General features: G+C 39.6%; 1 long non-coding RNA gene across 1 annotated transcript in view; it reads left to right on the forward strand.

The window, feature by feature from the left end:
- The window catches only part of LOC140493328 (uncharacterized), a 60,210-nt gene that overhangs the window by 33,027 nt on the left and 3,745 nt on the right, over positions 1 to 23,438 (forward strand). The window lies entirely within an intron of this gene.

Here is a 23,438-nt window from a genome sequence, read left to right on the forward strand (position 1 = left end):
AAGTGAGGCATATATGAAATCATTGGATAAACCGAGAATTTCCCAATTGAGTACTCTCGATAATAACAAGCATTATTAATTCTCTTTCAAATATAGTACAGTTGGGAAGAAAGGAAGCTTTTATAATATTTTCTTTATAATGAGTCAAACAAATCTTTGTTTGGTTTCGTTTCCAAGATCAGACATTGTATACACATTCAATTTAATCTTGCATTAAACACATGTTATTGGATTACTAGCTTTATAATTTTGTGTCTCAGAGGTCAAGGTTTCAAATAGAATAATATGATGCTTCATCAGTGGTGAAACAGCTATTGATCTTTAAAATTGATTAATTATGACACAAAATGGCTTATTCTTACATTAATTGTCACTTTAGGTCTCATATTCCTCCATAATTCATCTAAAATCAATGCCACATCTAATGTAGGAGCAATGTTTTTGATATATATGCTACAGTATATAATCATGAATTGAATGTTTGTAATTAGCATAATGATGAGACACAAACCCAGCAAGGCATTCTTCGATTATTAGCAATTTATGTTTTTCAAACTTGACATTCCTGTATTCAGTGTCAAATTTGAGCTCTGAAAGCATCAATGCTATTGTGAGCTCATTGTGATATTTTAGAAATGTTAATAAGTCCTGATAAATGTTTTCTCAATCTTTTACATAAGCTTTTTATTTTGTTTCTGCATTAAGGCTGAGAGTGAATTCTCTCAGCATTTTTCAGAATTGGATATTGATGTTTTGCTGTATTTTGGATTCATGTTTGCCATCCCACTCATATCCCACTCGTGATGCATCAATATTTTACAAATCCAATCCTCAATATTGTCTTAATCCTTAACAAATATTGCAGCATTGAGGTTACATGGTCAGGCAGATGCCAAGTCAGTGTGATTTGGGACCCCTTCAAAAATGGAAAGCGGATCTCAATTCCAGAATTCCCGATTCTATTCCCAGGGTTTCCAATTTTCACCAGTTATACCAATTATAACATTTAAGGCGAGGGACTAGTCCAGACTGCTGGACTTCACCCAGCACATTCGACCTGACCAGCTCCATAACTGATTCCTCTGAAATTTTCATGGATTCAGGCCAGATATTCAATAGGTCATGGTTCATGGCACATCCAGAGTGTCATGAACCAAAGTCTGAATGAGCGAATTATTTGAATGGTTCCTCATGAACTTCATGTCAAGCCAAGTGCCTCCTCCCATTGCTAATTGCCTTCTATGCCCACTACAAGATATGGTCTTCCCCCACCCATTCGTCCATGGTATACTTGATGAATGCAGTGACTTTTATAGTGAAAGCTGTATGTGTAAAATCCCTTTTAAAAGCATATATTCATTGATGATTTTCCACTATGTTTAATAAGAATTTCTACTTTAGACTAATGTCATACTTGACTAAGGCAATGCACTGGAAACCAAGCCCTATTATTCCTGGAGTTATCACAGAAGTTAAAGATAGAGTCATAGAGATGTACAGAATGGAACAGGCCCTTCGTTCCAACTCATCCATGTTGATAATTTATCCCAATCCAATCTACTCCCACCTGCTAGCACCCGGAACATATCCCTCCAAACTCTTCCTATTCATATACCCATCCAAATGCCTTTTAAATGTTGCAATTGTACCAGCCTCCACCACTTCTTCTGGCAGCTTACTCCATACTCATACCAATCTCTGCATTGAAGAGTTGCCCCTAAGGTCTCTTGTATGTATCTTTCCCCTCGCACCCGAAACCTATGCCCTCCAGTTCTGGACTGCCCCACTCCAGGGAAAAGGCTTTGTCTATTTATCTTATCCATGTCCCTCATGATTTTGTAAATCTCTATAAGGTCACCCCTCAGCCGCCGACACTCCAGGGAAAACAGCCTTAGCCTATTCAACCTCTCCTTATAGCTCAAACCCTCCAACCCTGGCAACATCCTTGTAAATCTTTTCTGAACACTTTTAAGTTTCACAACATCCTTCCGATAGGAATGAGACCAGAATTGCATGCAATATTCCAACAGTGGCTGAACCAATGTCCTGTACAGCCGCAACATGACCTCCCAACTCCTGTACTCAATACTCTGACCAATAAAGGAAAGCATACCAAATGCCTTCTTCACTATCCTATCTACCAGCGACTCCACTTTCAAAGAGCTATGAACCTGTACTCCAAGGTCTCTTTGTTCAGCAACACTCCCTTGGACCTTACCATTAAATATATAAGTCCTGCTAAGATTTGCTTTCCCAAAATGCAGCACCTCACATTTATCTAAATTAAACTTCATCTGCCACTTCTCAGCTCATTGGTCCATCTGATCAAGATCCCATTGTAATCTGAGGTAATCTTCTTCACTGTTCACTACACTTCCAATTTTGGTGTCATCTGCAAACTTACTAACTATACCTCTTATGCTCACATCCAAATCATTTATATAAATGATGAAAAGTAGTGGACCCAGCACCGATCCTTGTGGCACTCCACTGGTCACAGGCCTCCAGTCTGAAAAATAACCCTCCACCACCACCACCCTCTGTCTTCTACCTTTGAGCCAGATCTGTATCTAAATGGCTAGTTCACCCCGTATTGCATGAGATCTAACCTTGCTAACCAGTCTCCCATGGGGAACCTTGTTGAATGCCTTACTGAAGTCCATATAGATCACGTCCACTGCTCTGACCTCATCAATCCTCTTTGTTACTTCCTCAAAAAACTCAATCAAGTTTGTGAGATGATATCCCATGCATGTTGACTATCCCTAATCAGTCCTTGCCTTTCCAAATGCATGTAAATCCTGTCCCTCAGGATTCCCTCCAACAACTTGCCCATCACTGATGTCAGGCTCACTGGTCTATAATTCCCTGGCTTGTCCTTACCACTCTTCTTAAACAGTGGCACCACGTTAGCCAACCTCCAGTCATCTGTGACTATCAATGATACAAATATCTCAGCACGGGGCCCTGCAATCACTTCCGGACGTCCAGGGTATGCCTGATCAGTTCCTGTGGACTTATCCACTTTTATGCCTTTCAAGACATCCAGCACTTTCTTCTGTGTAATATGGACATTTTTCAAGATGTCACCATTTATTTCCCTACATTCTATACCTTCCATGTCCTTTTCCACAGTAAACACTGATGCAAAATACTCATTTAGTATCTCTTCCATCTCCAGCAGTTCCACACAGTGCCTTGCTGATCTTTGAGGGACCCTATTCTGTCCTTAGTTACCTTTTTGTCCTTAATGTATTTGTAAAAACCCTTTGGATTCTCCTTAACTCTATTTGCCAAAGCTATCTCATGTCCCCTTTTTGCCCTCCTGGTTTCCCTCTTAGATATACTCCTACTGCTTTATACTCTTTTAAGGATTCACCCGATCTCTCTTGTCTGTACCTAACATATGCTCCCTTCTTTTTCTTAATGAAACCCTCCATTTCTTTGGTCATCCAGCATTCTCTATACCTTTCCTTTTCCCTAACAGGAATATACTGCACTCTCGTTATCTCATTTCTGAAGGCTTCCCATTTTCCAGCCATCCCTTTGCCTGAGAACATCTGCCCCCTAGTTCTTGCTAATCGCATCAAAATTGGCCATTCTCTAATTTAGAACTTCAACTTTTCGATCTGGTCTATCTTTTTCCATAATTATTTTAAAACTAATAGAATTATGGTCGCTGGTCCCAAAGTGCTCCCTCACTGACACCTCAGTCACCTGCCCTGCCTTATTTCCTAAGAGTAAGTAATATCCTACTGCCTTTATACCCATCTAAGGATTCATTTGATCTACCTTGTCTATACCTGATATATGCTTCCTTCTTTTTCATAACCAAACTCTCAATGTCTTTAGTCATCCAGCATTCTCTTCACCTATCAGCTTTCCCTTTCACCCTGACAGGAATATACTTTCTCTGGACTCATATTATCTCATTTCTGAAGGCTTCCCATTTTCCAGCTGTCCCTTTACCTGTGAACAACTACCCCCAATCAGTTTTTGATAGTTCTTGCCTAATACCGTCAAAATTAGCCTTCCTCCAATTTAGAACTTCAACTTTTAGACCCTGTCTATCATTTTCCATCACTATTTTAAAACTTGCAGAATTATGGTCGCTGGCCCCAAAGTGCTTCCCCATTGACATCTCAGTCACCCGCCCTGCCTTATTTCCCAAGAGTAGATCAAGTTTTGCACCTTCTCTCGTTGGTACATCCACATATCAGAATCAGAAAATTTTCTTTTACATGCTTAACAAATTCCTCTCCATCTAACCCTTCACACTATGGCAGTCCCAGTCTATGTCTGGAAAGTTAAAATCCCCTAACGTAACCACCCTATTATTCTTACAGATAACTGAGATCTCCTTACAAATTTGCTTCTCAATTTCCTGATCAGGGAAAATAAATTGGCTTTCTTCAGGCATTCAGTGCATTTTACTGCAGAGGGAAGGATAGCATCTTTCTTTTTGGAGGCCTGATGACTTCTGACCCTTTCATTCACATTGAGAAGCTGTTCAGCTACTGGGAGCCAATCACATAGTTATTAGTAGGCAGAAGGTCTTTGTCATTGCCAGTGGGCATCATTCCACAAACCAATCAGCTTCTTATTGCTGGCTATATCTTCTTTTATACACACTCTGGCTTGAGTTCATCTGAAACAAATTCTGTCTGGTTGGATGAAGGACAGAGCAAATAATACCTGCAATAAGTGCTGGTAGCTTGCTTTTTAAAAATACAATAATCCTTTCCACAAACCTTTGTCTTTAAAACTTCTTTTCTTTCATTTCAGTCCAGAATCAAAAATAAAGGAAAATAATAAGATATGGCCTTTATACTAACAATCTTCCAGATCTTATAAAATTTCAATAGCTGAGGCTGCAAGGCATTTGAAACATTTCATCTTGTTTAAATAAATGTTGAGAAATTGATGTAGAGCAGTCAGAGCTGACAATAAAACAGGGGCTCAGGTGTTTCAAGAAAATAATAGCAGGCTGGGCTTACTGCCATCTCAACAAGAGAAAATCTAACCATTGCCCTTTGACATTCAATCGCATTACTATCACTAACTCCCACATCTGCAGGATTCTGGAAATTCCAAGGAACTCATATGTCATTAGAAACATTGTAGTTGCAAGAACAGCTTGCAAGCTGAGAGTTCAGTAGAGCCTGTCACCATCTGCAAAACATATTACTTTCCACTTGTTTGGATGGGTATCGTTCCAATAACATGTAGAACTTTGATACCATCCAGGACAAATTAGTCTACTTGAATACCACACCATTAATCATCCAAATATTTTACTTCTTCTGCCACCAGTATAAAAGGCAATAGTCAGTACCATTTGCAAAATCGACTGAAGCACATTGACAAGTATTCTTTCACTACACATTCCAGACTCTCTACTACTTGGAGCAATAAGAGCAGCAAACAGATAGGAACACCTAACCATGAACCTTTTGTTTTTCACCACCAAACTGTCCCAACAGACGCTGCCATTATGGCCCCCAATTTTATGCCATCCCACTTCATAGAAGTGGAAGCAGGCCATTTGACTCATCAAGTCAACACCAAACCTCCAAAGAGCAGCCCACGCAGACCCAGCCCCCTACTCTATCCCTGTAATCCTGCATTTCCCATGGCCAATCCACCTAATTTGCACATCTTTGGACTATGGGAGGAAACCAGAGCACCTGAAGGCAACCCATGCAGACACGGGGAGAACATGCAAACTCTGCACAGACGGTCACCCAAGGGTGGAATTGAACCCAGGTCCCTGGCACAGTGACACAGCAGAGTTAGCCAATGAATCACTGTGCCACCCATAACCTGTCAGCTGACTTCTGGAGTGGGGGTTTTGGTGGTGTAAAATTCAACTCCTTAACTCTGAATGAATTATGTATCTGCTCAAGGAAGCATGATGAAAAGTTTGTTTGTGTTAAATAGCTTTCAATGAACAGGCCCTATCTTAAAAGATCCTGGTTAAAACAAACAGTGCTGAGCTGTTAAATTAAATTGAATGATCCCATTGAGTAAACCATAACCTGGGTCTGTACAGCTTCAGCCCAATTACAATGAATTCTATTGTTGTTGGCTGATTTGTTAAAATCGCACATCTTGTTGTGTCTTACTGAATCTTCCTTCAGGAATTTATTATGACTACATCCAAATAACTTATCTCTGTGTCTGGTGACCTCTTTATTTTGGCAAATATGACTACAGAACATTGGGAATGGCTATTTAATCCATAATGTTTAAAAGACAAATTCCTTAATACTAAAGTATGGCTACAACTTTAAAAATCCCACATAAGGCTCATTTGGTATTCTATTAACATGCCTATCAGTTTTAAATTTCTGCTGGTTTCAACATTTTAATGTCAAAGTAGCTTGTTAATGGAAAAATAACAGCGTTTCTGCTAAAGTGTACAAATATTTATGGAAACATAGTGGAAAGCTGCAAGGCAATGTTAATTCTAGTTTCCAGCAACTACTATTATTTCCCAAGAGCAAATCAATTTAAAACAGTCCCACATCAAATTGTAATCACACAGTTTCTGTATTGTTGTGATAAGTTTATATGGTATAGTTTTTATAAATTTATATAAAAAAGTTCCAAGAAATTTTGTTTCTTCATGGATTCCATTTGCAGCCATATAGCTATATTCTAAATTTAAAATCATTACCACTTTTATTATGGAAGTGGTTTGTGTCTATTCTGAATGTACATTTCACTGCACTCTACATACAGTTACATATTAATTTGTGGTTGAAAATCTGTTTGCAGTTTGAGTTAAATAGCTTGCGCCTTTTTACAGTGGAAATTTCTGTGGAAATTTGAACAAACATTTTTGATAACTTTAGATCTTTTATTAAAGTCAAGAAAATTTGCGGAAGAAGTTGAGATAATTTGCACACGGGGTCAAGATGGAAAGTAGTTGAGTGCTGGTCTGCAAGGACAGCTGCAGATCTTCACTGGGGCTACATTGCTGTCTCTCAGATTAAGAATACCCTTTCCACCCTGAGACGTAGGGGTTTTCTAATGGCTTTTGTTTCATTTATGACAATCTTACCACGAGGAAGAAGAAATGCAACTCATGCGACACCAATAAATTGACAGCAGAAATTTAAAATATTTATTATAGAACTCCTAAAATGTGGGAACAGGCCATTTGGTCCACACCTACCCTCTGCAGCGTAACCCACCAAGACAAATTTCCCTACCCCATTACTTTACATTTCCCCTGACTAATGCACCTAACCTACACATCTCTGAATACTATGGGTAATTTAGTATGCCCTATTCATCTAACCTGCCCATCTTTAGACTATGGGAGAAAACCAACACAGATGCGGGGAGAATGTGCAAACTCTACACTGACAGTCACCCAAGGCTGGAATCAAACCTGGGCCCCTGGTGCTGTGAGGCAGCAGTGCTAACCACTGAGCCACTGTGCCATTCATATTAGGTTAGTAATTTTATGCTACAACAATATTAATCATTGTACTGTATCAATCTAGTTATTTTTCAGTACATTGAGTCCCCAAATTTACAGAGATATTGGATCAATCCAATGTAATTGACTTCAAGCGAAAGTAAGACAAGGTGTGTTCAATATTGGGTGGTCACTTTGATAGTGTCTGTTTAACATCATTGCTTAAAACTTCAATGCTAGTCAAGATGTTCTTATCTGAAATTCAACAAATGAGAACTCAAGCATTGACACCAAAGGAAGGAGGTCCACAGTGGGTATTGTGCATGCCCAAGAGAAGTCAGTTGACTTGATAAGAGAATGCCACCTCATTTGAACCCTGTGCAGCTGGATATTACAGAAGAAGTTCACTGACCTCACCAGATTTCTACTTTGGACAATTAATTCAGGTACCAGTGTTGACTTTTGTTAAAATAAAGTATCACCTCAAAGACAAGCAGACATTACATAATTTTGGTAACATGAAATGCAATTTGATGGATCTGTCCAGAATGAGCAGGCATTGCCAATGGCCTTTTTTGGGATCTATACAAAACGACTTTCCATCCTCCATGTAAATCATCATTTCCTGCTAATGCTCAGCCAAACCAGCCTGGTTTGTCTGCGGAAGTTGCTATTTTTCAGGTAAGCTGCCCAAAACACTGCTAAAATCACTAAGATCAAAGTCTTCTTCATGGAACAAAAAGAGGCAGAATCCCAAACTTTGACACTCCTGCTGAGTTCAAATGAATAGACTGGTCCATTTCCCTCAACAGCTTTCTCACCACCCTGTAGAGAGTTACTAAAGCCCTTACAACTGGAGCAAAACTACTTTTATATTCCTTGCCCCTTGCAATAAAGGCCAAAATTCCATTTGCCTTCATAATCTTTTCCTGTACCTTCAAGCTAACATTTTGTGATTCATACCTTTTTCAGTTGCACATAATTCCTCTTGCAATCTTACTAGCCCTGGGTCTTTTTCCTATCTTAATTTCCCCAAAGGAATTGTTCCATGAGAGCTCTCCAATATCTCTGCCTCCATTTGGTGCAAGGATCATCAGATAAGGCATACAACCTCTCTTCCACATTATTTCAAAATGTGTGTTTTCTTCTCCTTCAGAGAAAATACAACATTGCAATGATTTTGGAAATACTGTATGATAATTACTTCACTCATTGACCTTGCAGAATGCAGCTGCCCAGGGAGTCTGTAGCACCAAATTAACAATGGGTCTTTAACATTTCTTTCCCCATCTTCAAGGAAACCCTTTAAAAGGTCTGGGACAAGGTACAGTAACGTCACTGCAAAAACTGCCCTGCACTTTTGATTAATGCACAGCATAATGACAACATTAAGCCTTCCCAAATCTCCACCACATTCATTTGCACATTCCCAAAGTAGACACTCACTCACTCATGCAGTTTGTACAATGCTATTGAGGTGCTTCCTGCACTCCCCCAATTCAGCGGCCGCTCTAAACTTGTTGCTCTGCACTGCGAGCTGCGTTCCGTCTGCTTTGGTCAGAATAGTGGATCTACACTTACAGTCAGTTGGCATCAAGGGCTCCCACCAGGCACTTCATCCCTGCGGAGGAATCACAGGGAGAAGCATCATTGAAATTTGGGGCTGTCCTTTTCCATTTGTGATGGTCATCAGTGCTATCCTCCATGTCAGCCATCTGTGGAGTCACAAGGAGAGGTTAAATCTTGACACCCGGATGAAATTATTAGGGGTCTGCATGTGATTAATTTGTTTTTTTTCCCAGCTTACCATGATTGCATTAATCTACCCATGAGTAATTCCACACACAAAAATGTAAAAATTGGCATAGGAATGTGTGAATAATCCAAAACGTTTAACAGCAACAATAAAGTTTTCTTTGTGCTCAAGTGTGCTCAACTCTGGAGCATTTGACATGATCCTTTGCTAAAATCCCCTTTAAATGACCTTCTTCCAGGTCATAACCTACCAAGATAGTTCCTGGATACTCCATCCATTGAGCAACGAGCCCATTCGCAAAAATTACTGATGAATAAGAACACGCTTAACAGTCCCTAGCTTCCTGATTAAAGTATAATTGTAAGTCTATCCAAAGCAGGGATGGGAGTTGATAAACCATGTAATGTGGGCGTGTCTCCTGCCTACTGCAATGGGGCGTAGAATTTAATCCAGGTCCTTTTTCTAAAGCAGAACATAAAATCAGAATTGTGCATGACGACCGAAATGAAGGAGGGTAGGTGTCTCAGAGAGCTGTTGAGCTATGAAGCTTGTCTATTGTACTCTACAGCATGAGCAGATAGTCTTTCACAGATTGAAACTCATTGGTTGCCAATAACAGCACAAAGAAATTCAATTTGGATTTACAGTTATGGAGGAATATCCTGGCTAATAAAATTGAGCAATGTATATGAACATTAGATAGATATAATAAAGACATTTCTTTATCACAGTCAGTTCCATTTGGCAAGATTTTTGACGTTAAAAGATCAAATTTCTTGTGCAGATTAACTTTGTACAAATGCTTAAGTATTTTCCTGATTGAAAGTGCATGTATAGTTTGGTATGAACTCTGACAGTGGCTAAGTCAGTGTTCACACCACTTATTACACCTTATTAATATACTAATTAGCCAATTTCCAGTCCAATCCTATGAGCAAATTGGCAACAGCAGGAACACTGATTATGCCAAATGTTAAACCTTTACAACATATTTAAAATACAGACAAATTGTGGCAAAGTTTACTTTGTCCCTGCATAAGACCAGAAAACAAAAACCAAAGCAGAAAGGAATACAAATATGATCCTTTGCTAAAATCCCCTTTAAATGACCTTCTTCCAGGTCATAACCTACCAAGATAGGTAGGTTATGGTATGCCAAATGCAGCCTTTTGTTTGTAAAACTCACTCTCTTTATATTGGAAATTGTTTTAATAGTTAGATTGGGAAAATAATTTAATTTGGTTCAACGTGAGAGTAGGAAAGGAAAAAGAAAAGTTGAGGGCAAGGATGCCAATTTTTATCAAGATTAGCGAAATTTTGTCCAAATAATATTAAAATTATTAAATAAAACTACAGCTATTAATGGGAAGATCAAAAGTTTTCAGTAAAATAGCAAACATTGAAGGCTTAAAATTGTACTGCCATGCATTCAAGTCCCATCTGCTCTGGTGGTGTGTAATATCATTGATTGGAACATGTAAAATTCTGTAGATAAATCATGAGATTGTATTAAATTTTATATCCAGAAAATAGACATTTAATTTTACCTGGCAGATAATAATAAGGCGGTGAGGACAATTGTAAAAGTACAACATAACTTTAACAAATTAAAAAGACTAATGCCTCATGTTTATAGGGGTTAGGCTGTTATATTCTATGACGTGATTTGTGCCATATTTTGGACTGAACATTCAATGAGGCCTATTGTTTCATCAGAAATATTTCGTGCTGCCTTTAATGCTTTCCACAAGTGGCATAGCGAGATTCTTGCTAAACAGCAGTGAGTTTCCATATAGAAGAGGTCATTGGTTCTTAAACGTCTCGTTGATAACCCAACATGTCCCATTAATATTCAACTTCCTTGCTTACCAAATGTACTAATGCAGATAGAAACATCAAGAAAACCCAACAAGGAAATCTGTGTAAGTTCTGAGTGACTTCAGCTTACCGCTTGGTCTGATGCATCTCCATCTTGTATACAATCAAACATAGGCACCATCTGCATGTATCTCTTGTACTGAGTTCTGAAGAAGGGTCACTGGGACTCAAAATGTTAACCTTCTTTTTTTCTCCACAGATGCAGCCAGACCAGCTGAGTTTGCCCAGTAATTTCTGTTTTAGTTTGTTTTGGAGTTCTAAGATTCAGATTCTATTTGAGTGAGTCAATGTAGGTCAGCAAACACAAGGTGAAAGGAGCATGGAGTTTACTGCAAGTTTAGATATGGGGAACTGAAGTTTGGATGGCCTCAGGTCTACAAAGGGTAGAATGTGGAAAAACCACCTGGAGAACATTGGAATGATCAAATCTAGAAGTAATGAAGTTTGGGTTTCAGAAGCAGATGAACTAAGACAAGGAAGAAAGTCAGGGGATGTTACAGATGTGAAAATAGGTGGTCTTAGATACACTGGGTGAATCTCAGACCATCTCAGAACATTTGGAGTGGCAGGGTGGTTCAGTGATTAGCACTGCTGTCTCACAGCACCAGGAAACTGGTTTGATTCCAGCCTCAGGCAATTGTCTGAGTGGAGTTGGCAATGTTCTCCCAGTGTCTTTGTGGATTTCTTCCAGGTGCTCTGGTTTCTTCCCACATTCCAAAGATGTGCAGGTTAGGTCAATTAGCCATGCTAAATTGCCCATAGTGTCCAGGGATTTAGAGGTTAGGTGGGTTAGCCCTGGGAACTATAGGGTTACAGGAATAGTGTGGGGGGGTGGGGTCTGGGTGGGATGCACTTTGGAGAGTCAGTGTGGACTGTTTCCACACTGTAAGGATTCTATGTGGGAACAGGGCAAAAGAATCAGAGCCAAAATGAAAGTTCTAGAAGTATAGCACAGCAGCCAACCATTGATATATTTTTCGTTCAGTTCTGCAGTAACAAGAGGATTGCTAGAGAAGAGTTGAATCTTTCAAGAGACATAAATCAAGGATGATCACAAAATAGAAAATATTCTGAACAATTTATTCTGCAAAGTATTCAGAAGGGAGGCCAGAAGTAGCATGCCCTTTCCTTAAACAGATACCCAAGGCAAAATCTTCAATATAAATGAGTTGGAAACCCTGGACATGCTAAATCAACTCGAAAGAATCATAACCCCAGGGCTAAGTAGGTTTTTTTTCGCAAAGTGCTGAGAGAGATCAGAGAGATTTGTAAAGCATCGAGAGTCATTATAAGGGAGTCAGTGGTCACTGGGGGACCACCAACAATATACAAATAGGTAAATGTGATGCTGACATTCAAACTATGTAAATAAAACAACGACAGGGGCATACAAAGCCATTCTTCAATAATTGATTTCCTTCTGCTAGAAATGAATGGTGTTGATTATCAGTGATTATCAGGTTAAACCTTGAAGTTTGTGCACTCACATAGTGAACTTCTAATACAGATTCAGTTTGGGTTGATACTGCTTAATGATTTCCCTTTTTTTTGTGGAAGTGGGTATGGTAAAAGTAAATGCAGCATAACTAAATTTCTAAATGATAGATTATTGTCAAGCTCCATTCAAGGTGAATCTTAGAAATGGATAAGAAAGTGTTTGATTTGCAGTGCAGCTAGCTGGAGGAAAATGTTACAGTGGTTGTGAGGAATCTGTCCCACTGTATTTCTCACATCCAACAGTGAAAAGGTCAGCCAGCGCTCCTCTGACTTTAAATCTGGCAACGCTGCCTCACAAAAACCCTGGGTCATCCTTACCAAGAGAAGAATGGGACATCCACTCCTCAGAGTCAGGATGCCATGAACTGCTGGTGAATCTGATAGGATGGCAATTCCTGACCCTAGCCCTAACCATAACTATAACCCCAACTCTAACCATGACCCTAACCCTAACTCTTATCCTAATGGGGGAGAGGATCAGGACTACGATGATTTGAATATGAGATGCTAAAGGGATACACCAAAGAAGGAGAAACCATCATAGGGTGCAGGTTGTCACTAATAGGCACAGGAATCCTGCCCTTTAACATGAAATGCAAATCTTGTTGATTGGTCACAAAAAGGAACGAACCCAGCACTGATCATTGTTACCACTGGTAACAATCCTTCAGTCAGTATAACAACCATCTACCACCACCCTCTCCTTCCTTTGTCAAGCCAATTTTGTATCCAATTGATTAGGTCTCCCTGAATTCTATGTGATCTAATCTAACTAACTAGTCTACCATGTGGAACCTTGTCAAAGGCTTGCTAAAGTCCATGTAGACAATGTTGACCACTCTGCCTTCATTTATTTTCTTGGTCACTTCTTCAAAAAACTCAATCAAGTTTGTAAGACATGACTTCCTATGCCCAAAGCCATGCTGACAATTCCTAATGAGCTCTTGCTGTTCCAAATGCATGTAAATTCAGTCTTTCAGAACTTAAAACCTCCCTACCATTGACTTCAGGCTCACTGGTCTATAGATCCCTGGTTTTGCCTTACAGACTTTCTTAAATAACTGAACAACATTAGCCACTCTCCAGTCTTCTAACACCTCACCTGTGGCTGTCAATGATACAAATATCACTGTTAGGGGCCCTGCAATTCCTTCCCTAGATTTCCACAAAGTTCTGGGACCCACCTGATGAGATCCTGGGGATTTATTGACCTTTATGTGTTTTAAGAACTCCAGAACCTGTTCGTCTGTAATGTGGACACTTTTCAAGACCTCACTATTTATTTCCTCATGTTCCTGAGTTTTCATGTTTTATCTACAGTAAATACTGGTGCAAAATATGTGTTTTGGATCTCACCCATCTCCTGCTTCTCCGAACATAGCTGGTCTCATCGAACTTTAAGGGGCCCTATCCTCTCCCTAGTTATTCTTTTGCCCCTAAAATACTTGTATAATCTCTTTGAATTCTCCTTAATCTACCTGCCTAAATGGTACAGAGGAGATTTACCAAGATGTTTCTTGGGCTGGAGTGTTTTAGTTATGAAGAGAGATTGGATAGACTGGGGTTGTTTTCCTTAGAACAGAAGAGACTGAAGGCAAACATAGAGTCATACAGCAAGGAAGCAGACCCTTCAGTCCAACTAGTCCACGCTGCTTATGTTCCCAAACTAAACTAGTCCCAACTGCCTGCACTTGCCTGTAGCCTTCCAAATCTTTCCTATTCAAGAACTTAGCCAAATGTCTTTGAAATGTTGTAACTGTAGCTGCATCCACTCCTTGCCATACACAAACTACTCTCTGTGTGAAAAATTTGCCCCTCATGTCATTTCTAAATCATTCTCTCACCTTAAAAATATGGCCCATAGTTTTTAGCTCACCCATCTTAGAAAAAGACCTTTGTCTGTCACCTTATCTATGCCGCTCATGATTTTATAAACCTTTATAAGGTCACTCCTCAACCTCTTATGCTCAAGTGAAAAATGTCTCAGCCTTTCCAGACTACTATTATACCTCAAACCCTCCATTCCTGACAACATTCTGGTAAATGTTTTCTGAACTCTCCCCAGTTTAATAATGTCTTTCATATAACAGGGTGAGCAGAAGCGGACGCAGTACTCCAGAAGAGGCTGTACCAATCTGTGCTGTAGGCCTCTATAACCATGACTGTGTAATGGAAGGTTCCTCCCTCAAGAATTGGTGACAGTGCAGAAAAGGCACAAAGCTGGAAACTTTGAAATCAGGCGCAAGAAAAAACTGTTTCCTTTTATTGCAGCTTCTAGTCTATAATGTATTTCAACTGTGACAACATGCTGGGGACAATGTCACCTTAGCATTTTGCTCCAAGTCATACTGTGTCCTAAATTGCACAAATGCCACCATCACTCTACCATCATTGTTCAGCCAAAATTGTACAATTCCTTAAACATTGTTATCAGCGGAGAAACATTACCCTGGTTCAACACAAAAGCCCATCACCATAAAGATGAGCAATAAGCACTGCTTGTGCTACCATTATTTACAGTCTGGAAACAAATACAGAAGATGTATTGAAGTTGCTTTTCTCATCAGTAGTTTTGTCCTCTTCCCTTCTCTTGTAAGATCTTGGCTCCTTGTTGTTTCACAGATGCCAGTAACACTCTGGAAATTCACCCAAATAGTTACTTTGCATAATGACTGTCAGTAGGCAATTCAGACATGGGGTTGTCACAGTCAAGACCAATCTGTTCTCACTTCCATCCATATGTGTACAATCTCCTGCAATGATCATGTGATTCTTTTTATCATTCCCCTTTCCAGCTCAGACGCTAGGCGACTTGAAGCAACTAAACTGCAGCATTGCAGTGATTAAGTGACCTAAAACAGAACTGAGAAATATTGGACTGTTATTGACAAAGCTATTTCTTACAAGGAATGTGACAGATGATAATGTGCAATCATTGGCAGAACTGACATGACCTACAGAAAACGTATGGCACAAAAGACAAAGATATCCACATCAATGCTTCCAACTTGAGGCTGTGCTGAGCCAATTCAATACATGTGTAAGTTTAAGTGAAATGAATTTAATATTTCAGGCTAACAACTTTTCTTCCAGGTCACTGACCTGCAACATTAACTCTGTTTCTCACTGCACAGATGCTGCTAGACATAGCGAGGATTTTCAGCATTTTCTGTGTTTATTTCGGGTTTTCCAGCATCCACTGAGTTTGTCTTTTGTATATGTTTACAATGACTTGCTGACTAGCAGCAGAGTTCAACAACAGTACTCAAAAAAACATTGTGCCACAGATCCTGGCACAGTCAGTTTAACTTCAAAACCATTTGAAAATGACAGATGGGAACGAATGCTTCTTTTCCCAGCGTTGCCTCAATTTTTACATGTTGCCCACTTGCCTTGGAGAGTTCCATTAAAGGGGGCATGTATCTCACACGACCTGCAATTTTCGGCAGCGCTGAGGTTAATTTCTGGATCTTGTTGAGGTTCATTGCTGCTCAGAGAAGTCATAAACAGTAAAAAGTGAAAGGTCTGCAGATCTGTGGAGAGAAATCAGAGTTAACATTTTGGGTCGGGTGACCCTTCCACAGAACAGAAGGGTCTGATTTCTCTCCACAGATGCGGCCAGACCAGCTAAACTTTTCCAGAAAATTCTATTTTTGAGTCACAAACAATGTTGTACACACACACAAACACTTTGATGATAAGTTTTAAAGGTCTGAACCATGCCATCCTATGCCCTTGCCATGCCTTCTCCATGTTCCGATGTTCCTTTCATGGCTGCCACTCTACCTCCTTGTTAACTCTGTTCGTCTGTGCCAGCTCCATGTTCCCCATACCATCTCCAGGATCTCTATGCCACCTCCATGTTCATTGACTCAGTAAGCATTAAATGATCCAGGCAACAAATGGTTTTTCACATTTGGGCAGGATGTTATTGCTTTCCCAGAAATACAGAAAGTAGAGTGGAAATATTAAAAAGGAAGAAATGGGTCAAAGAGAGATTATGAATACAGACTGTTAACTAACATTATAGGGAGTATAGAAATAAGGGTAGCCAATGTAAGAGTATGGCTAATTAGGAACCAAAAAGGAGTTCTTGTTGTGGAGACAGGGGAACATGACTGATGCATTAAATGAATGCACTACATCTATCTTTGAGAGAGAAAAGGGTCCTACAATATAGCAAAACTGGAGGAGACAAGAGGAATAAGTGTTTGGATATACATAGAGAAAGAGTAGGTATTGTTGTATCTGAGATTAGAGGAGAGCTCCATTACTCACATCCTATTGCACCATGGGTCACAACATAAAACAAAATGCTGCTTTTCAGTTATTAAGATGGTTAATTAATTCTTATCTAAATTAGCTTACAGACAATGGATCTATCAACCAGCTTTCTTAATTTACACAAGTTAGGGTTTAATATCGGTAAAATGATTTTAATAAAGATACAATAATGGATTGCCTTAATACAATCAGTAATAGAGAAGAATAATTGCTTTCCCTCTCATTATCCTCAACATACACAAAAAAAAGACAAATGCAAACATTGTTCAGGTAATGAGAAATAAAACACATTTCTCTGCAAAGATTATCTGTCTGAAAAGAAATCATAACTTTGACTATGAGTTATTCTTGGAGATGAAAGGATAAAATTCAGGAAATTCTAGAATCTGCTGTTCTGATGTTCTGTCATGTGTAGTCACATCACCGATCATACAATGTTATTTCCAAAGTCTTGTAGGATATAACTTGCTTAGGAAATCTTGATAAATGTCTTTTAAATCATTATATTAAATTGCAAATAAATTTCACCCTGAATTTCCTTTTCAGAAACTGGAGCGATCAGCTGGGCAGCTTGTTCATAACTAGCTCGCCTCCATTTTTCCTTAGTAGGCTTTCCTTGAACCGAACCAGATTTACAAGAAAATTCTCCAAATTAGTTCAAAAACACCCAAGCAATGTCCACAGTAAAGCAAACAGTTATCATGTGATTTATAGGAAGTCATATTTAAAAACAATCTCCAATATCCACAGTGAACTTTTAAAGACCTCTTCATTCCATGTTTATCCAGAAAATGTCAAATAAATTCCTTTGCCCACAATTCTTCAAAATGTATGCCTTCTAAACAATATTAAATATTTAATGTTACTTTATAACAAAGCTCAAAAGGATTGTTAGTTTTCAGAGTAAAAAATAACCCAGACTGAATGGAATGCTTTCAAAACAACTGAGAGAAGTGAGGGTGGAAATTATGAAATCTCTGATCACTCCTTCGTGTGTGCACCAGAGGACTCCAGGATTGCAAATATTTTACGTCTCTTTGTAAGAGTGGAAAGGGATGTACACCACAATGGTTGATACTGTTGATCATGGGCACTCCGATTGTGGCAGCAGCTGGAATTTTTATGACTAACTGGCAACATAGATGTCAGGCAAGTGCAGACTAATGCAGAAGTCTTAAAATTGTGACCTAACGTTCACTGCTCCCTTATCAGCTGCACTTTAGATTCCTATTTCCCTGAGCTGGTATTCAATATGATTCCTTGATGCACAAGAACTTCCATTTTTCTGCTCAAATATCACTGTTAGAAACTTCATAAAAATAAGTAAATGAAACGTCATTGAGTTTTAGTGGTGATCTGAGTAATAACGACTGCCAAACAATTGATGCGATTCTAAGTGAATAATAGGATTTCTCCTTTATGATTATCTTAGAATCCTAACAGTGTGGAAGCAGGCCATTCAGCCCATTGAGTCTGCACCGACCCTCTGAACAGCATCCCAGCCAGACCTGCACCCCACCCTAACCCGTAACCTTGCATTTCCTATAGCCAATCCAACAAGCTGCAGACCCCTGATCCCTACGGGCAGTTTTGCATGGCCAATCCACCTAACCTGCACGTCTTTGGACTGTGGGAGGAAACTGAAGCACCTGGATGCAATCCATGCAGATACAGGGAGAATGTGCAAACTTCACACAGGCAGTTGCTCATCGAGCTCAGATCCCTGGTGCTGTGAGGCAGCAGTGCTAACCACTGAGCCATCGTGCCACCTAATTCCTAGATTAATTGCTAGATTTTTAAACTATATTTTTAAAATGGATTTTTCAAGTTTATTAATGGTATTTCAACTTCTCCCTCACCCCATATGTATACCCCAATAGTTAATTCCTATCTGATTTTTTTCAAATGAGTTGATTTCTCATTTTGCGTATTGCTGTCTGTAAAAATCCTTTGATTTGATCAGCTGCTCAGACAGCTTGATAACCTCACTGCTGCTCAATGTCCGGATTCCCAAACATTGCACATCAGGGAGCGTTCTCAGCAGAAACATTCTTATATCTTTAATATTGCTTTCTTTGCATTAAGCAGCAACTGTCAACACTGCACTGATGAATGTAAATTATTGGCATTCGATCCAGGGAAAAAAAGAATTAGTCTTTGGAAGATGATGGACTAATAGTGGAAAATCAGTGCATACTTGTTGAACAAAATAATGCTAGACTAACTTTACTGAGTTCTTGGATGAGGTTGGAAGAGTTGATGAAGACCATACCTTATATATAAGGATATGCTGATTTATACATAGGGATTTTCAAAAAGCATTTGACACAGACTTGTATATGTATAAGCAAAATTCAAACATATGGAATTAATGGACAGGAGCAAATTAGATACAAAATTGGCCAAGGACTGAAGGTAGAGAGTGGTGATGAACACTTGTTTTTTGGTCGGCAATATCTAGTTTTCTCCAAGGGTTATTAACATGACCACTAATCTTTTTAATATATATTAATGAATTGAACTTGGGAATGTAGAATATAATGTCAGGAAATTTGGAAAGAGAGTAAACAATTAGGAGAGTAGTAACAGACCTCAGGAAGATATATACAGTTGAAAAAAGCAGGTAGACGTCCTATAAAATTTAACACAGCAAAGGATGAAGTGATGCATTTTGGTTGGAAGAATCATGACAGTCAATACGACTCAAAATGTATAATATTTATGGAATTTCTGGAACTGAGAGAGGTGTCTATGTACAGAAAATGTTGAAGAAACAGAATGGAGAAACATATTAAATAATCATATGCTTTCTTGACTTTAGATTCAAGTCCAAGTGAAGAAAGTTATGTTAATACTTTATAAATTACTGGTTAGACTGTTAGTTCAGTTGGCTAGATAGTTGTTTTGTGATGCAGACTTATGTCAATACTGTTGGTTCAATTTCCATACTGACTGAGGTTACCATGAAGGACTCTTCTTCTCAACCTCTTCCCTCACCTAAGGTGTGGTGACCTTCACGTTAAACCATCAGTCATCCTTCTCCAATGAGAGAGAGAGAGAGAGCAGTATTGTGTATCTGGTAGGGCTATGGCAAATTTAACTTTAGACCTTAGCTGGAACATTGAGTGTAATCTTCTCAAAGCCCGGATGGGAGGCAGAGTGGTTGGCAAAATGGCAGAAAACTTGTCAGTCTGGAGACCAACGTATTCCAGATGAGTTTTACTAGTGGTACCTGGGCTGCAAGGTGGAGACTACATTTCACATCAGTGAGCGCAAAATTGAACCTCTTAAGGAACCAATTACTTGATATTTTCCAGAGGATTTAACGTTTTCCCAGAGTGCACATGAAGACAAGAGGATCCAAGTTTTGTCATCTATAAGGAGGCAGGAACTTAGCAGCACATCAGTGGTTCCAGTAGCAGTATTAAAGTACAGCGAGGGTGAGAGTGCATAAATCACAGATGTGACTTGGAGAGCACATTGGAGGCATACAGATTTGTCATTGTCTATGAGGTACAATGTATGTATTCAGGTAAAGAGGCGTGAGTGACCTTGAGAAGTGATGGCTACAGACAAGGAGGCATACTTCATTAATAGGAAGGATTTCCACCCATTCAGTGTATAAGTGGTATTGCAAAACCTTCATGTGTGTGCAAGGTTTCTGGAAAGTGCTCACAACTCCATCATTGTAAGGCATACCAAGATGACCAAGCTTTTGAAGTCTCCCGTATTGCTTCACAGATGGATGTAAAGTAGCAAGGGCTATGCATCGAAAACGTGATTCCTTACATTTGTGTGGAAGCCTAGCAGAAGACTCACACAATGGCTACCATGTGACACAAAATGATCACTGAGTAGGCCATAAGGTTTCTGAAAATGAGATCCAAGAACCTGGATAGATTTGGTAGAGTTCTTAAATGTGGTCTTGTGTATCATTGTGCTGACCTGTCCTTTGCAATAAAAAGGACAACCCTTGAGAAATCTAGGCTTCCTAAAATACACTGCTTTCACCACATTGAGGAGGAGGAAAAAGATGTTAAGGGAGCTGCAGACCAGGTGGACAATGACAATGCATCCAGGAGAATGCAGGCAAAGGATAATGAAATAAGTGCCAGAAAGGCTCATCAATGAACAATGCATTTCTCATGACTCTTCCTTGGATCGTCATGTAAAAATTAAACTTCCCACCTACTATCGTCCTGTTGGCCCTTCCTTGGTATTTTCTGAAGCTATCATTGAGCCTGCCATTATTATCAGGCCAAGGCACAGATGAAGCATTAATATGATACAGTCTGGACTTTCCATTACATTTTTCCAAACAGCATTTCAATTGTAAGGGTTGAGCAGGCAAAAAGGAGTTCAGAGACCATCTTGTGCTGCGACAGGCTACATACATTATCGCACATGAGACAGCAATATGACTTAAGATAATAAATTATTACCCAGGATACCAAAGTGCAGCTGGGGGATTTCTGCTTAAGCTTTGAGAGCTCCCAGGTGCTTATCTCACATTGCATAAATGCAGTGGAGGCAGGCTACTCACTTTTCTGAACTGTGGCTTTTGATGTCTCTGGAGGTTGTTGTCAAGTTACCTGTAGCCTAGAAAGTCCTGGCCTACTGCAACTCTGCAGAAACTGGCTTGGTCTTTACAGCCACAAGAAGCATGAATGTCCAGAGAACTAGAGAAATAGTCATAGAAAAACTACAGCATAGAAAGAGGTCATTTGGCTCATGGAATCTGCTCCAGCTGGATAAACAAGCTGCCCATTCTAGTTCCACTTGTCAGTACCTGGTCTGCAGCCTTGCAAACTATAGAGCTTCAGGTATAATCCACATTTTAAACGAGATGTGGATTTCTGCCTCGACCCTTAAAACAGATCAACCACCAAAACAGGCAGTGAATTCCAGATACTCCCACCCTCTGATCGACAAAGACTTTCCTCATATCCCCTCTAATTCTTCTACAAAACACCCTAAATCTGTACCTCGTGGTCATTGACCTCACTACTCAAGGAAATAGGTCTTTGTTGTCCATGTGATCCAAACCCTTCATTGTATTGTACATCTTCATTTAATCAACTCAGAGTCCTGATTAAATCTGTTCTTTCCTGTAATTTTGTGACTGAAGTGCACACAAAACTGCAGCTGTAGTCTAACCACTACCTTATTTAGTTACAGCATTATATCCCTGCACTTGTATTTGATACCTTGCCAAATAAAGGAAAGCATCCCATATGCTATCTTTATCACCTTATCTATCTGCTCCGTCACCTTCAGGGACTTATGGAAGATTTAGAAAGGATTCTCTAAGACCATCAATGGGCCACTCCTCCTGTACCCCTGTCTTTTCCTATTCACCAAGGAGTCTGATCACCTGATGAGAACTCCTTAGTATCTCATGGCACCCCCATTACCATCCCATCACCCCCACCATTACCGTCACTCCATGAGAGAGATAACAGCATTTAGATTGATCAGCTCTTGCATCCGAGGGGTGTTTGGTGAACATAGTTTTTCAGTAGTGTTATAAGTTTGTTGAAAGAGGCTTGCACAAAGGCCAGAGGTACAGTAGTGCTCAATGTATGCAGAAGTCTATCAACAAACACATTGACTTGGATCTAATTTCCTGAGAAAAAGAACAGGAAATGATATCACCACAGGAAATGACATCACCAACCCAAAGAAAACCAAACATATAAATAGAAAGCAGGAATTATCAGCAATGCTTCACTGAAGATGTTACCTAGTATGGTGACAAAACATCTGGAAATAAACCTTCCAGCTCAGTGAGCCAACCTATACCCAGAACCTCAACCTGAGCTACAAATCTTTTCAAAACTCGCTATCAGTGCTCAGCCTAGATGGACTCTCCTATTGTTGGAGCCTGAGTAACAGAGTGTCTGGGAACTCTGGTTATGTCCTGTGCTTCACATAGGAACTCCTGCATCCACTGCTTCATTGATGACCCCTAAAACAGCTCAACAGCATCAAGCTGAGCATCACGGTACCTTCCCCAGTCCTCCAATAGGAAGTGGTCACCACGGTTACTGCCTCTATCAGTTGTTTGGGCATATCTCTGCTCTGGTTATCAGATGGTGCCACTGTTCCTATAAGCAATTCAAAATCCACTGACATGAGGGCCTTTCTCTTGTGAGCATGACTAGCCACCATGACCTGGTGTGTACTGCCTAGAAGTACATTCAGTAGCAATTTCCAAAAGAGATTTGGATGAATACTTGAAGAGAATAAAAAAATCAAGGTATTAGAAAAGACCGAGGGAGTGAGACTAATTGGATAGCTCTTTAAGAGAGCTTTAATATTGTAAGACCATAAGACATAGGAGTGGAAGCAAGGCCATTCGGCCCATTAATTTCACTCCACCATTTAATCATGGCTGATGGGCATTTCAATTCCAATTACCCACAGCCTCCCCATAGCCCTTAATTCCTTGCAAGATCAAGATCTTATCAATCTTTGTCTTGAAGACATCCAATGTCCCAGCCTCCACTGCTCCATGACAATGAATTCCACAGACCCACCATTGTCTGGCTGAAGAAATGTCTTCACATTTCCATTCTAAATTGCCCCCCTCTA

This window comes from Chiloscyllium punctatum, chromosome 2, assembly GCF_047496795.1.
Source record: "Chiloscyllium punctatum isolate Juve2018m chromosome 2, sChiPun1.3, whole genome shotgun sequence".
NCBI lineage: Eukaryota > Metazoa > Chordata > Chondrichthyes > Orectolobiformes > Hemiscylliidae > Chiloscyllium > Chiloscyllium punctatum.